Genomic DNA, 15,576 nt, shown 5'->3' on the forward strand with positions numbered 1-15,576 from the left:
ATTCCCCCAAAAGTGAAAATGATACTGTTCAATTGTGTTTAAAACTTATCGACCTATCGAACCGCGTTCAGGTTGCCGATTATTTCTGTTCGGCCTTGACATGACATGGGGTCATGAACCTGCCTATCCCAGTCAGTTCTAAGGTCGTGCGGAGTCTGGCTGGCGTGAGGTTACGACGACCTGTTTTGTCACGTTGAACTAGCTATTGACCTAAAAATGTACAAATAGAACTCCGCTGAACTGAATCCCATGAGGCCCTCGACTTGTATCTATTCAATTTCCGGAGCCTGATGACTCAAGTTCGTAAGGGGATTACCAAAGGCGGGACTTCATTCGGGCAGATCACGTGTTTTTAACAGCCGACGGCGCGCCGTCGAGCACCCGTAAAGCGAGCGCCTCCGTCCTGCGGCGGCGGCGCCCCCGCCGCGCGCGGCGGCCAAGCGACAACTCGCGGCGGCCAAGCGACAACTCGCGGCGGCCAAGCGACAACTCGCGGCGGCCAAGCGACAACTCGCGGCGGCCAAGCGACAACTCGCGGCGGCCAAGCGACAACTCGCGGCGGCCAAGCGACAACTCGCGGCGGCCAAGCGACAACTCGCGGCGGCCAAGCGACAACTCGCGGCGGCCAAGCGACAACTCGCGGCGGCCAAGCGACAATTCGCGGCGGCCAAGCGACAACTCGCGGCAGTCCTCCTGAGGCGGCCACCTGCAGTAGCTCTGTGAGACCCGCTCGAACAGGCGCTGATTACCGCGAAGGGAACGAACCCGGTCAAGCTTGTACAGCGACGTCGGACCCACGCGGAACAACCGCCGACATCCTGCAGCTGTCTTTAGGCGATGCACAGGCACGGCTGTCAGCGTCGCACGATGCTGTCAAGGATTCAGCTGGAAGCTGAAGCGTGTTCCAAAAGTCGGGAACCGTGGCAGCGGGTATGTTGACGCCTGGTTATCGACCTTCCTCCGCCAAACCTTGGCCAAACTAACGTTGGCACGGGTTTGCGATGCTTGTTAAAGGCATGCTTAGAAATATGATGCACAAAATGGCATGCACGTTTTTTCAGGCTGACAGGTCGAGTCACGCACGCGAGTGCAAGCGCCCCATTAGGTGCCGTTTTAACGAACATCTGTGGAACGCCCGCCTAGGAAAACGACATCGCCTATGCCATGACAATGGGGAAGCATGTGACGTAATGGCATGTGAATGCTCTTAATATGAGATGAACGCTAACCTTCAAATCGAATTCCTCCAGGCGAATCGAGAAAGCGCCAACAAATGCGAATCCATCTAAACCAGAAGTTTGAAACATAGCCTAAACACCAAGGCTAGCCTATCGCCTTTCGGTTCATCGCTGGCGTCACTGACATCCCTCAACACATCACTAATGCTGACCAGCGTCGGCACAGCTCAACTACAGAGCAAAAACATCCTGCGGACCTGATCATGCGACTGCTGTTAAAGCTGAGGCCGGAATCTCATTGTTTGTTCAGCTTATTCATTGTTATCAAGAACTATCACCATTGGCATGTAAAGGGTCATTCTTTACCTTGCAATATTGTCAAAAAAACTTGTTAACAATACTTGCACTCCTTGCTTTTCATATAGTACATGTTTACGTTAATTACGTTACATTTTTACAACGACGACCGGCCTGATTTCCTGGTACCGTTAAAACGTCTCTGTAATAACAACAGCTCAGACATAGGTCTAGGCTCGCCGCCACTGATTTAGTGCTGGCGGATGGCGCCACGTGCAATGATTTTGCATCACTTAATCATAATATAGAAAACTTCGTGTCCTTCAGCCTCATGACGTCATTATACCGCAGCTATAGGCGGACGTAAATTTTCCATTAGGAACAGATTAAACGATAACCAGGGGACAAGAGGTACCATGGCTGAAACGGAAGCAACAGGTACATTCGGCAAGTATAGAAGGCAGATGTGGGCATTAAAATTATTAAATGGAGTGCTTGAATGTGTTTGGGCCTGGTCAGAGCACACGGCATCTGCTAGGAGACTGCCGCGCGCAGTGATCACCACTCACGGGGCGCCAGACCTGAACAAATATTTAAAATTCATCATGCGGGTCATGACCACGTAACATCCCTAGACCTTCCAAGTTGCCACTAGAGCAGAACAGTCAGGGCTCAGAATCTCCCAACATTGCCAGTGATGGCCGACTGATTGCTACAGTGACAATCTAGATGTTTTTCAATGCTTTCTCCTGGCTAGCTTGGGACACAGATTCGGCTGCGTGGTACCAAACGTAAACAAAATACGCCGCTGTGTGTACGTGACAGGGTGGTAATCAATGTCCTATAATAACGGGGTAGTGGCGTAATTGTAAGAGCTCTTGTCATCAGCTCAGAGATCAGAAGAGAGGTGCGAGAGAAGAGCGTGGTGCGTAGATTGCACTTAATTAAACTTCAAATGCTTTCAAGTGTGCAGCTCTGGTCAGATTACCACCATCGAATCCCCTTCAAACTAAGTGCCTGGAGTTCGACATAAAAGGCGTTCCTTCTTGCTTATCATGTTTAAAAATGGCAAGCGACAGCGAAGAAAGTGGAGACAAAACAACACGTAGTGACACATGAAACTGAACATGATTAATGCAAAACAAACCCGCTTAGACCATAAGGGTGTAGATCCACAAAATGAGCCTGGGAAGGAGAGCTGAACGTGACAACTTGTTTTTCCACGGATTTAGCCCATTCTCCGCTCATAGTTCAGGGTCGGGCGAACCACCACGCGTGATATATTTTTGTTCGCGTTTAAGAGAGTCTAGTACGCGCCACAAGGCGTTACAGCATTCGTGATACCACTCGATGCAGATAATGAGACAGGGGCGTGTTCCACAAAATGTGTTGGGGGGGGGGGACTAAGCAGTTTAAATTAGCGAGATCCACCTCGGCCGTATCCCACAAAACGGGATCTTCCGCGCATTTGGCCCACTTTCTTCACAACATTGAAGAAGCTGGAGTCCAAGTCGGTGGGAATAGTACGGAATAAGGAACTACACCCCTGCATCATGAGAACATTAGTGTATCGCGTGCGTACTCAGTGCTCATGAACATGGCCGGAGACTTAAAAGACAGTGCGCCAGTGATTAATAATCCCCACCCTGGTTCGCCGTTTTCCATACAGCGGGCTGATAGCGGGAGACGATGTGACCCCCCCCCCCCCTCCCCCTCTACCGTTTCCAAACTAAGAAATAAAGTCTAACACCAAACAGCCGTGTGGTGGTCCAAACGAGATTTCGCGATTCGTAAGACGCTTTTTGTTCTTAGATCAATATTTGACGCCATTATGCCAGGGGCAAATGTGAAGTTTTCCTGAGCATCAAGCTTATCCAGATATACATGCTTATATTGAATACACAATGTATTGTGATGACAAAAACTTAAAGAGACGTGTCTCTTGCTCAGTTATGATTATAGTAGTGTGTAGTGAGTTTTTAGCAAATATGCACGATGCATGGCTCCGGTAATAGAACAGAGTAGGCCCACCGTGTGCGGCCCGAGGTATTATTGATTGCCGCTCTCGCCGGCCGTAGGCCGCTGAGCAGCGTTTTAGTCAGAGGAACACAGGGGTGTTGTATGTGGAGCGATGATGACGACACTGGCCCTGGCTGGGTGGAGAGAGGAGGCAGGGGGGGGGGGGGGAGGGAGCCCGAGGTATCATTGTTTGCCGCTCTTGCCGGCCGTAAACCGCTGAGCAGTGTTCTACAGTCAGAGGAGCACAGGGGTGTTGTATGTGGAGCGATGATGACGACACTGGCCCTGGCTGGGTGGAGAGAGGAGGCAGGGGGGGGGGGGGAGGGAGCCCGAGGTATCATTGTTTGCCGCTCTCGCCGGCCGTAGACCGCTGAGCAGTGTTCTACAGTCAGAGGAACACAGGGGTGTTGTATGTGGAGCGATGATGATGACACTGGCCCTGGCTGGGTGGAGAGAGGAGGCAGAGGGGGGGGGGGGGGGAGGGAGTACAGCAGCCGAGGCTCATATTGGAATTGGGAGAAGGATGAGATAAACGCATCTTGTTGGTTTATTATGGCGAATTTCCTTTCGCCCGTTTTCAGTATGTGCTGCGCTGTGCTGTCCTGTTCTGTTCTGCCCTGTTCTGTCCTATCATCTCCTGACCCGTGCTATTATCTCCTCTATCTTGTTCTACCTGTTCCACTCTCATCCTGCCCCACGGTGCTAGTCTGTCTTGTTCTGTCCTGTTGCCACCTATCCTCCATTTCGTGAATTCTGGCTGCCATATCATGACCAGTGATGGCAGATCCCCTACGGTGACTGGGGATGGAAAACGTCATTTTTGCCCCGTTGTTTTCATGTGAGCTGTATGCCCATGCGTGTCATTCCCCAAATTTTGTATGTAGAATGCCTGTTTTTCAAATCTCCCAGTTGAGAATGTTACTTTCAGTTTAAGTTGCCTCCTCTAAATTATAATATCACCGTTTCAATCCCAAATGTCTCCGTGATCTCAGAGACGGGATTACGCCCATGCCCAAGGAGGCCAAGAAATTGTTCACAATACGCTATCATAAACATGTTACTAAAAGCCTCTTAACGTTTTTTGCGGGTTCCTGACTTGTTCTTGTCAGGTTTCGTTTTGCTACATGGTCTTGCGTTTTGCTGATGCGTCGACGGCACGTGCTTCTTCACGCATGTCATTTCTGTGTGTAATATGTGGTTATTATGCTTGCCGAGTTTGTGTCCACAGGAATATTTTCCCGGGAGCACAGTTTTCTCTGACTTGGTTGCTTAGCGACACTTTTTTTGTCAGAAGTGGCGTTTCGCTATTTACAACAATAACAACGCAGACAGGACTAATTGGTTCTTTTGAATCCATGTCCAAGCTTATAGGCATAATATAGAAACAGTTCTGCATGTATACGGATATTTTAAACTCACAAGTTGGCTAGAAGCCAGTATGCACAGCTTAAATAGTTTTCCATAACCACGGCCACCAGCGAAACACTATCCATCTCTAGCTTACCATTACCAGACCAGCTAGCGCAGCAGGCAGGGGAGGACATAGTCTCCCTTCCATCCATCTCCTCCCGCTATATTTACAACTTGGTCCGGAAAATTGGGTGAAATCCAGAATAAGTAACAAGATTACGTACATCTGTGGAAGTCCTCAGTTTCTTATCTGTCGTACCCTCAACTAGTTTTGCAAAATTATACCCCCGACAACAGGTGTCATCAGTACATAAAATGTACGAACCTGAGGTGTGGAGGGCTAGGTGAACATATCACCCTCATTTTGCTTAATATATGCTCCTGTCGGGAAGTTGTGGAATCGTAAAATATAGTTTAACAGCCATATTGACCAAAAGTATCCCAAACCGGTGGATCTGCATCCGCCTTTACTGCATTTAAAACGTCCTGTCACGAGCACGCGGTTTGTACAAACATACATTCAGTTCGATATGGCGTGAAGAGAAGAAAACAAGCAACGCATCCTATAACTCGCGCGGTTTATTTGATTGCTTGACATCGATGCCTGCTTGCGTCTATTTGATTTACCCGCAACGCCGCGCGTCGAACTCCAAAGTTTGTCCAACTGCACTTACAAGCCGACGAGTGGAAAATGTAAAAACTATGAATTTACTGTCGTGGAAAGCGGCAAAAACTGCCATCATCTCCAGAGCATGCCATGTATGCATTTGTGCGACCACTTTAAAAAAGTTCAACGAAACGTCGCATTATGGCTTTGATTTCTCCCATACGGCGCCTAGCGCAGTGGCTCTTTCCGAAGGGTATGTCGGCTTCGGGAAGCATTATTTACAGGGATATTCAGCTCGTTGCAAGGTTGCATTTGCAAAGCAGGAATATAGCAGCGAAATATCACGTGGTTTAGTGACGTACGTGTTTTAACCCTCACCAACTCACACACACTAACTTCGATCACACCCAACCCATACGCAAACGTACCAGTTACCTTTCTTCGCAATCATGGTGGTTGAAAGCAGGGGGGCTACGAGTTCAAATGGTTGGTAGAAAAAAATGAGCATGCAACACACCATCGATTTTCTGAACCATTTCATATGTACTCGCTCGAAAATATCTTGACCTATTATTTCGTATCCTAAGGATAGTGAACAAAACCGTCGCCTTTGTCAGCGTCTGCATTTTTTGCTTACAGAAACTGCTTTTTGACGTAGCTGGGGGCTTCATTTTGTTTGCGCACAATTCTAAGACGCCAACTGAACGAAATGTCGTAGAGTTCCGAGATCTAAGCATATTGTGGAAGATCAGAACTGGTCCGGAGGTGCCCAGTGCTGATTCGTCGTGAAAACTTATAAATATTGTCATGGAACGCATAATTAATAAACTTTTTACCGTTTTACGGGATGCGCATTTCAGAAAAAAGATCGGTTTTTCCTGCATTTTGTCTGCAAAGAACCTGCGCAGATCCGCCGAACAGAACACGTAAAATATCTGTATTTCCCTATTTCGGTGTGCTTGTGCGCGTGGTAAGTGACCAGTGGGGTCCTTATGACGACGTTTCTAGAGCTGCCTTGTAAGATATAGGTCAGTTTTGGCGGCATTTTACAGCTTTTGAACTGGTCTACAAACGCTGATGTCAGTAGCTTCGGGTGGCCGTTTGTGGTCTATAACTGATGAGATTGTGGCTGCGGAGGGATTTGGTGAAGTCAGAGGCCATTTTGTTGGCCTGTTTGTCATGTAAGCCATGACAAACATGCCAACAAAATGAGGGGGCAGACGTGGTCAGGGGCTGTGCGTGGTCAGAGGTCTATTTTGTTTACTCAGTTGTGTGGGGACTCCTGCCTGCTCCCATCAACCTGGGCTCAAGCCCCATCCCCCCCCCCCTAGCTGTGGAAAGATAGCGCACCAAATCCAGGGAGAAACTTGCACGTCGAAATAACATGGCGGGCGGGCTTAGTAATTTTGCACTGCTTGCGCCCCCCCTCGTGCTAACCCTTTTTAAAAGCTACGTCCTTGCGTGACGCGGTGCTTTCACTATGATTGGAATATGTCTATGATACTATGATATGACCAACATAACATATGATTTATGCTATGATATGACTTCGATTGCCCACTATGATATGAATATAGGGGGGGGGGGGGAGGGTTGATGAATAGGATATGGGGCCCACTCCTGCTGCGGCGACATTTGGGCTATCTGACATAATGGCAAGGGCAAAATTGGCAGCTCACGCTGGTTACCGCGCAAATGCAAAAAAATTATGTCTGCGTAGATAGACTTTTAGCTGTCTTTAACATTAAGAATATCAGAATTCTATGCAAAATTACTTATACATCATGTATGTAAGCCGTGTCTTGAATTTAAAAGAGCCAGTCACGTCCAGGTCATTAGAGCCCCAACTATGCAGTGAACCCCTTCTCTCTCCTAAATTGAATGGTGTGAGCTGGATTACCTAGGCATGAAGTGTGGTGATGATAAAAAACCAGAGGTTGTGGAAACATTGACAGTCATATTTCTAATTTGATCCGGCCTTGGCTTAATTAGCCGCCAACCAATCGATTAAAAAACCATTTTTAATTCGGTCCAGTCTGGGGACGATTAATCCGGTGACGCTCGATGCCAGCCAGCAGATATATAATACCTCACTTCACATGTCTGGGTATCGGATAGAAAGTATGGGTGATATTATGTGCGGTGACATTAATGTGCCGAACCGCATCTAGAAGTACTGTGGCCATGACAACAGGGGTTTAATTCTGTGGCGACATGGCATCCCCTTACCAATCAAAGCACGGGATGATGTTCAAACTCGCGGCTGCTCCAAAAACCATAGGTTCCCCACTTACGGATACCGGAGCGTTCTACCTTATTATTTCTAAGGCTTGTGGTTGTATTGTCTCTTGACAAACGGAAGTGCGTGCTACGCCACGTGGTTCTTATACAATAACCAAATGGAGCACGCTTTTAGAACGCATATGACATCACGCGGTACGGGATGGCACACAGTTGGCAGCAGCCCTTAAGCCAAGCACTGTCGACCAGGCGTCCAGCTCTGCCAGAGCTCCCACCCCGGTGGTCGGCGAATTTCTGCGGCGTGCCGGTGCGGCCGTCACGTGGCCTCTGGCCTGCTGACCAGGCGTCCGGCTCGGTGGCCGGCGCGAGGCAGGTGGCCCCCTGGGCGCCGGTAGCGGCACGGCCGCTCCACAAATGCAATCTGTCCTCTGGCGCGGCAGCGGGCGGCTGAAATGCCACACCAGCCCGTGCGGGTGACAGCGCGGGCGGCGGTACACCTCCGAGGCATGGCTGATTTGAACGGACGTCCGATCCTACAGACGCTCGTGCGCCGAGGCAGCGACACTCGTACGGCGCTGCTGGGGCGCAAGTTACGATGGCCATTTTTTTTTTGTATTTTAGGTGGTCCGAAAATGACACACGGCTGGCATGTAGCGTGCGAGAAAAGCTGCAACAAAACGAAAAGTATGCGAATTGCAACAACTGCGCTGCCAACCCTGCTTAGGCTGGATTCGAAACGCCCAGACATAAATTTGCGCGCTGACTTTTGTCGGAAACACGCAGGAACTGGCGGTTTTTCAGATGTTGCGTGAAAAGCCTGGCTCTGACTTGGAACGGAAACAGCCTGCTTCCTGTTCTCGACAGCTTAACTTCCCCCTCTGACGATTACTGAATAACGAAGAGCGTTTGAAGCTTTAGGCCCTCGGCATTAAATCCGAGCCGATAAGAAGCTTTTCATCCTCAACGATCAGCATGCTGCTCTTTTTATATGCTTTCTGGCCTTAGTAAACGGCTTAAAGACAGCATGCAATAACTTTAATATCGATGAGAGAACTAGTCTGACGAGTTTCTGACGATATTAAGCTACCGCAACAGTTTGTGAAATGTACTACAACGATTTTCTGATTGCGTCAAGATGGGAGAGAGAGGAAATGGAAAGCATGCACTGTGATACATGTAACAAGTAGCATAGATCAATAAATAAATATAAACCGAACAGCTGAATTCGCGATCTTCCGCCGTTTCCCATTCACTGGTGCCCTACCCAACAGCGTAGGAGCACCCTCAGGAACTACGCCCGTACCTGATCGGAAACAGCATGACTCATTTTCCGTTCGAAGTGCGCCTGGTAGAGGACAGCAGCACCGACGCCCTGTCCGTCAACATGCTCGGGACGCCGCCTCCGAACTTCGAATAGCAGAGCGGCACTCGGCTGGGTTCCACGAGATTAGTGGCACAACAAAAACTCCTGCCAACGGAAATGCTACGACGTTTCTTCTGCTCCCAGTACTTGGACATGACGGGAGTGCTGCGCGACATAGCTTATATGGCAAAGGTGAATGGTCGTCATTACTCCTGCTGCAAAACCATATACGGTAATCATTTATGTATGACATTACAACGACCACAAAAACTTGTGTGCGACATCAGTGCTACACGACAAACTCATATTTCAAAAACATATACCCGTCATTACCCATATTGCCAAACCTTATGCAGCCATTGTTTATACACGGAATTTCTTCTACTGCAGACTTATACGCGGCATTAGTGCTATGGCAAGGACTTGTGGCCAAGTCTTTGCTTTAGAAGTAATGACGAATATATATTTTTGCAGCGTAAGTTTTGTCGTGTATGGGTTTTTTTGCAATAGAAGTAAAGTCGCGTATAAACAGATACTACAAACGTTTTTGATGTGGATGTAATGACATGTGTAACTTTTTGAAGTAGATTTAACGAGGTGCACAAGTTTTACAACATATATTTTGTCGCCCTGCACAAATGTGGTGTATTGACAGTGGAAGTATTGCCGCAGCACTTCAGTCGGTAGGAGCCTTCGTTGCAGCACCAATGTCGTGGACCCGCTCGGCACGTGACGGGGCCGGCGCCCGAGCCGCCTGGCTCCTGCTGCTCTTGCCGCAGCACTCCAGTCGGTAGGGGCCTTCTTTGTAGCACCAGTGTGGTGGACCCGCTCGGCACATGACGGGGCCGGCGCCCGAGCCGCCTGGCTCCGCTCACGACCGCCATCGACCGGCCCGGAAGTAATGTCGCGTATTACTGATGTAGCACTCTTGTCGGTGGGAGTTTTGCCGTAGCACTAATGTCGTGACACAACTCGGCCGACTGGGCGAAAAATCTGACAAAGGTGCGATGGAAGTACCTGGAGAGGATTCCACGAGCGAGATGATCCCCGCAGGCACACGCCTCGTCAGAAACGTGTCCTAGTAGTCCGCATGTTCAGGGAGAGGTTAGAAAAACGTCGTGTCGTCAGCCAACGACCGTGCACATGACAACTGAAGCGGCCACGCGGCAGGCCGGCGAGACACGATCACTGCTCTGTGCTGTGATTGCAGAGAGTGCACAGGGAAGGCTCACTCTGGTCACCTCATCGCGAAGACCAACACCGTACCAACCACACAGCCAGCGTCCAGCGTATCCTGAGACGACAATCTCGCGGGTACAGCCTGGTAATGCATGGAAAGTTGGCGTCACCCTGGGCTGTCACCTGCTTCAGCTGGGAGTTCCTACTCGCCGGCTGGGAACGTACGGCGGTCACTCCTCTCGCACAGTGCTTAGAAGCGTACTTGCAGGAAATCTTGGCAAGCGCAGACAACCCTTCCACAGTCATGTGTGGTGCCCACGTTCCTTTCTGTCATTTCTGAACAAAGAACGCGTCCCATTTGGCGTAGCTGCTAACTACTTGCGGTCATTTACCCGATTAGAACAAGAAAGCTCCCGGGGAAATGAATCTCTTCGCGAACGTCTGCACCCCGGCTATCTCTAAAGACAAACCGCTACTACATCTGGATTTACGACAAACAGGAGCCGCACCTCAAGCTGATGAGGACGGACAGATTACGCTAGGGATCAGACGAAGAACATTTGCACAATGCTGGAAATGATTGCGTCCATTATAGGGTTCGGTCGACATTTCGACTGGGTGAAGACCATGGACACGGCTGAGGGTCAACGCACGCCGAGAGAGACCAGCTGCTTCACATGGCTGTGTGTGACCGTGATGACCCTGGCTTCGCCAAGCAGCCTGCTGGCTTTTGAAAATGTGGCACAAACAGGCCCCGACCAAGTCACAAGTGTGCATCCTCAAGCACCGTCGTCCTGCCAGCACCGCCGGGACTGGACACTGGGCTGCTCAACCGACCTATCCCCCTCCCCCCCCCCCCCCCCCCCAGACAGCCAGTGCAGTTCAGACCATCCCCCGCTCTGCCGGTGTACTCGGAACCGGCTGCCCCATGCAAGCATGATAAAGACATAGTGTTTATCTCTCCTGCCAGCCATGCTACTTAAGGTGATAAGATAATTGTCGGCCTGATGACTTGGTAATTGAAGGCTATCTTTAGGCTGCGGTGACCACTTCTAGAAAACATGGTGCGCTGTGTGAGCTATTGTTCTCGTTTATGAGGGCATACTCCCTGAAAACGAGCTCACAATTTTATGCGACCATAGAGATGCAGGAGTCAAAGGATGGCTGTTGCCCTACAGCTGTCTAAGCAATCGCTGGACTTTTTCGTGGTGCACTATAACCAGAAAACTATCCTCCATCTAGATGTCATGCAGCCGGGCCCCGACATCCATGTTGCTGGGTACGTCCACAGGATAATCAAGCCAGCGCGAACCGACCAAAGTGCGCAAGAACAACTGGGTGCTCGTGGTTCCTGACAGCACACCGCGGACTGGCAGCGAGATTGCGCCTCATGGTGCCTCCGCGTGTGTTGGCATGCCGGGAGAGCGGCAAGGGACATCGCTAGAAGATCTCACAAGTAAGTTGAGGGGAAACATATCAACTGTGCAGCGGTTCTTTTACAGTTCCAGACATGCTCTTCATATTCTTCAAGCAGCATGGTAATAAGGAGTGTGTGTTAGTTCACGCACTAAACAAGATGATGATTGGTTGTGCGTAACTGCAAGCGCTTTTGCGAATGTGTGCATGCGTATTCACATGCTTAGCAGGCAGCTGAACGATCAAATCATGTACTTGCACAGTTCTAATGCAGTCACTGATATGTGAACAATGTGACAATGCGGTAATGACAAAATACAGCAGTCAAACATAAGAGTTTTACCAGATATTGAACTGGAGACTAACGGTCTGCAGCTGTCTCACCGTGCCAATATTGGCTGTGTATTACGGCAATGAAGATCATCACTCCCGCTTTCAGACACAGAACGTGTGATATGTATAAATTAATAGTGTTTTTGATACGCATGCAGAAAGAATCTGCTCGCGGGGTCCAGCTGTTGTCTATTCAAAACATCAGGACTTAGTCTAAACTAGAAAGGCGGTCTTCATGGTTTCGAAACATTCTGTTGATTTTTCTTTGTTTTAAGGTCACATCGGCACGTTTTCTAAACGTGACAACACAGCGGGTGCAGTATGCTCCAGACTCGCACGCCACTGAAGCCCATTAACCTAACATGGAGTACGCGACGCAAGCAAGAGCCAGCGACAGACGCAAAGACCAAGAAAATCTGCGATGTCAAGATGTGGGTGCAAGATTGCCTGCACAAGATGGATGTGTTTCTGCAGTACTTGAAGAGAGTGTTCCACGTTTGAGTCGGAGTGTTAACTGAAGTAACAACCTTGAAGATCATTCGCTGCGGTTCAAATCCTATCCTTCTTAGGATCTAAGCACTTCTAGTTTTGACCTACACTCCCCCGACGGTATGCAAACTACTTCGGGGAGACTTTTTCAAGGTCACCCAGGCATCCAGGACGCCATTATAACGCCATTCAAATCTTGCCATTCCATGTGCCACGCGGCAATCAGCACCAAGAACAATGAGCGTTGAGTCGCATATCTGGCGCTCGTGAGCACGATTTTCAGATATGATGGCAGCCAGTTGTTTCTCGATCACTTGTGTAAGACACAATGACGTAATCGCACAATGACGCATTGAGGAGCATTTTTACTTAACAGAGAAACTGTGCTGTCTAGGGCAATCTGTTCCACTTAAAGTATACCAAAAGAGATAAGCAACCCTTTCTCATCATATATAATACCTGCCTCATTATCTCCAGCTGTGGAGCATTCCCTTTAAGCGCGAAGTACCTATGTGTGAGCACAGGAGCATACCTGTGCGTGACGCGGAGATCCGGAGCAGTTCATTGGGCGGGAACTAACGGCGGCAATGGAGGCCGTACTCAACGCGTAGCGCGCAACCGCACTGACCGATGTGGGCCTGTTGCCGCGTTTCCTGTTACGGCCCTGTCCTGCATGTCGGAGGCTAGAGCAGCGCGTATAACTGCACAGGAGTACCAGCATTCCTCGAGCTGTTAACGAGCGTAGCTTCCTACATTGCGTCGGTCACCTGCGCGCAGCCGCGTGACCGCATGACCAACCACGCCCACGACTTCAGGTGGCGGCCAGCCAGCAGCAGCCGCTGGACGCGTCATCGTCCGGAGCCACACATGGCGGCGCTCATCATGGATAACGCCACGGCTGGTCCCGGCACTGCTGGGCGTCTCCATCACAGCTGAGACACGGGTCTCATCAGATCGCCAGGCCGCTGGCCACCGGAGATGGAGCTGCCCACACTGAGCGGAGTCATTCCAAGGCAGCCGTCGGCCAGCGTTGAGGCTGCTAGTGCCGAGGCAGACGCTCAAGTACCACGGACAGGATTTTAGAGCGTGCAGCGGCGATCTGCCCGTCTGCTCGTGCACAGCCGCAGACTGGTTTACCACGCCATGTGGCGCTGCCAGAGGACTCTGACCGACCTGTGTCCGACACGGACTACAGCGCGGTAGCGGACTACGACACGGACTACTTCCTTCACGAGTTGAGGCTGACACACCATCTCCGGCTACAGTTCAATCTGTGTTTCGACAGCTTGCTCTGGAACAAGCCACGCCCCTATCCGGTCTGTAGCAGCTGCACTGTTATTTCCGCCACACAAGCACGCATGAAACGCACGCCACAACACCAGCCCGCAGCAGTACCCGCGCCACGGCCGCCGCCTCTCTGACAAGTAGGGCCTGCGGCTGCAAGAATTCTTTGAGCTGAGCCATTGCGACAGGCAATCTGTGGCATGGTATGGTAGAATGTTATCCTATCCAATGCAAACTAAGCAAACGAATTGGTCTAACGCGCGCACTGCGCAGCACAGTTAACTTACTTTATTTTCAACAGTGCGCTGCCGTGAGCTGATCCGAGAAGCTCCGCTTCTGAAACGCGTGCTTGCGCGATCAGAACAAGAAAAAGTGCTTCGGAGCGTACACATACGAGATGCCTGTCTGTTCGTGTACAGCTGCAGACTGATTTGCCGCCTCACCTGACGCTGTAGGAGGAACCTGATCGGTCTGTGTCCGACGCGGATGTCTTGCCGCGTGGGAAGTACCTATCGCCACACGCCCACCTTCATGCGAGGATCAGCCGCCCGTGCCTACGCCCGCGAACGGTTGTTCGCACTAAGGCTCGAACGTGAGGAGTGACAGCCGGCTTTAAACGATATGTGTCAAGCTGAGAGGTGGGCGCTCCACGGCCACGGTGGAGCACGCGCTCTGAACCTCCGCGAAATAAGGCGGCATGCGCATAGAACCTGATAGTCTCTGACGCGTCGCACACCAGACCTTTTGCAGCCATGTTTACCGCCTGGCGGCCGTTTGGGAAATATCTGATGCCCGTGTAGTCATGCTGCAGCAACCTGCGAATGTACAGCCTTCCAGGCCTCGCATGCATGTCCCACAAGCATCTGGAAACCAGCCTCTGGGAACCTGAAACCAGAGCGAGTATCCAGCGACTACCCGGCAGTCTTCAGAGAATAGGCCCCATTAATGAGGAGCATATCTCCAGGGACCTGATACCAGGTTTGTGGAGATAGAGGTCTTCGAGGAATAGACAACAGTATACAGGGATCACAAGACATTTGCCAGGGGCCAGACATCAGTCACCAGAGAGTCATTTCCGTCTTCAGGGATCTGAAGCCGATCTCCACGGGCCTCGACGGGTCTGAAGCCGATCTCCACAAGTTCCAAGCAACCTGACACACATTTCAAGTGCCCAACTCAGTGAATGAATACAGGTGTCCAGGGCCAGACTTAAGTCAATGCGAACCTGAGATCAGTCACCAGGGATCGGATATCAGTCTCCAGGGATCGGATATCAGTCACCAGAGATCGGATATCAGTCTCCAGGGACCAGACCAGTTCCAAGAACCAGATTCTGGTCTCCAGGAACTGCGTAAAACAGGCTGGTATCTTGTTTCCACATACCAGACGCCAGTCTTTGTAGACTAAAGACCAACCTCCACAAAGTATCCACCAGCCCCCATCGATTTGGTACCATTCTCCAGCTGCCTAACAACAATCTCCAACAACATGATGCCATTTTCCACGGACCTGACACCAGTCTCCATGGACCTGACACCAGTCTCCACGGACCTGACACCAGTCTCCATGGACCAGATGCCAGTCTCCTGAAGCCTGTCGCGACGCTCCAGTAACCCCACTCTGGAAGAGCCAGGCTCCAGTCTCCAGGGACTGAAGGCCAGTTGCGAGTCCAGGTCTCGTCGAACATCTAGGGCGGTGCACTGCTGAGCCGTGTCCCACCAAAGCATGTCGCCCTGTCTCGACGATGAAGCAGTGTACGT

The sequence above is a fragment of the Pollicipes pollicipes genome, unplaced genomic scaffold, assembly GCF_011947565.3.
Source record: "Pollicipes pollicipes isolate AB1234 unplaced genomic scaffold, Ppol_2.1 Scaffold_6686;HRSCAF=7923_pilon_pilon_pilon, whole genome shotgun sequence".
NCBI lineage: Eukaryota > Metazoa > Arthropoda > Thecostraca > Pollicipedomorpha > Pollicipedidae > Pollicipes > Pollicipes pollicipes.